Raw genomic sequence first — 1,728 nt, forward strand, 5'->3', positions numbered from 1 at the left:
CCCTGGGCAGCTCTCAGGTCTCCTCTACCATCTCCTGCCCTGGGAATGGCCTTCCTGGAGTCGGCAGCTGCAAAGCAGGCTCAGCACCTGAGCTAGGGGACACGGGGGACAGAGGGGATAAGGGCAGTGGCCTCCGAGTGGCGTCCGAAGGGCTCATCCCGAAGGGGTTATGCAGTCGAAGCGCTGCTGGGACCTTGCTCCTACGTTAGGTGGCATCAGGGCAGGTTTCACTCATGGTTGGTAGCTAAATCAAAGGTGGGGACAGGGGCTGCGGGTGAGCACTGGGCTGGGTGATGGCCTGGGTGGCCAGTGGCACATGCTGGTCCAGGGGGAGTACGGGAGGACGGAGGGGGGGACAGGGCCACGGGGACCCCAGGGACATGGGATTTCTTCCAGCCCCATCCTGAATGCCCATGTAGGGCTGGCCTTGGGCTCCATGGTGACAGACATCGTGACTGTGGCTCCCCAGCCCCGTGGCTGCTCGTGTCACCCCAGCTGGGACATGCAGGATTAGGATGGTTCCGTTTGTCCTCCCCTGTCACTCCTGGGTGGCGCAAGGCACCTCCTACTGTGAGAGCACCCTACTGTGAAACCGTCCTCCTCCTCCTCCTCCTGTGCACTCCCTCCTCTCCATTTTCACCTGCATGGGACCCCCCCAGCGAGGGGCCAAGGGCAGGGCTATGGGTCACCCCTGGCCACGAGCCCCTCAGGACTCACATTCCCACCCTCAGTGGTGGGGACACCTTGGTGGCAAACACCCAGTGGGAGTCAGGACATCCCCATAGCTCTGTGCCAGGAGAAGCCCTCAAGGCCCCCCAGCCTGCTGTACCCACCACTGCTCCGGCCCCACAAACCACCCCGGACACCCCAGTGTCCGCAGGAAGTCCTTGTCACCCCCATTTCATCACCCTGTGACACCGTCCCAGCAGCACTCTGCCTCGCCACCCTCTCGGCTAAGCCCACCCAGTGCTTGTTGACGGGGCAATGTCCCTCACCAGCCCGTACCTTGCACCCGGCAGCCCCCCCACCCCAAGGGTGCTCAGGGCGTGGGTGCACTGGGGAGGTTTGGGGTGGTCTCCCCGACAAGAGAGAGGGACTGAGGTGGGATGCTGGCAGAGGAGCTCTTGGCACCGTCACCGTGTCCAGCTGGGGCACAGGGGTGGAAGCACAATGGACTCTCCCCCTGGGCACTGGTGAACTGGAGACCCAGGGTGAGTGTGGGCATGGCCCCCAAACCACTGTCCCCTCCGTGCCGTGGGAGCGTGGCAGCGTCCCGGCAGGGGAGCTCGGCTCCCCTGGTACCACCCGCCTCCCCTGGGTGTTGTCCATCCCCTCCCCGCACAATGCCCGTGTCGACCAGCCCCGAACAGGGTGTCAGCGAGGTCCCTGGGCACGGCGAGACGTTGGAGAGGCGAGAGGTGGGTGGGAGGGAGATACCCCCACAGAAGCACCACCAGCTCCTCCCGTCACCGTGCCCGGCTGCAGGGCTCCCTCGTGGCTTTGGACGGGATCTACAGAGCTACGGCTACAAGCGGGCGGCTGCCGTCTCTCGCCTGCCCTAGGCCACCTCCTTGTGCTCCTGCTTGGACTCCTTGATCACCTGGAGACAGAGGAGAAGGACCATCCCCCCAGGCTCAGGCTCCGCTCCTGGCTGAGCCCACCTGGGCTCTCAGCCAGCCTGGGGACAGGGACAGGGACAGGGACAGGGACAGCTCAGCTCCACCATAG

Source organism: Buceros rhinoceros, unplaced genomic scaffold, assembly GCF_000710305.1.
Source record: "Buceros rhinoceros silvestris isolate BGI_N320 unplaced genomic scaffold, ASM71030v1 scaffold24878, whole genome shotgun sequence".
In the NCBI taxonomy this organism is placed as follows: domain Eukaryota; kingdom Metazoa; phylum Chordata; class Aves; order Bucerotiformes; family Bucerotidae; genus Buceros; species Buceros rhinoceros.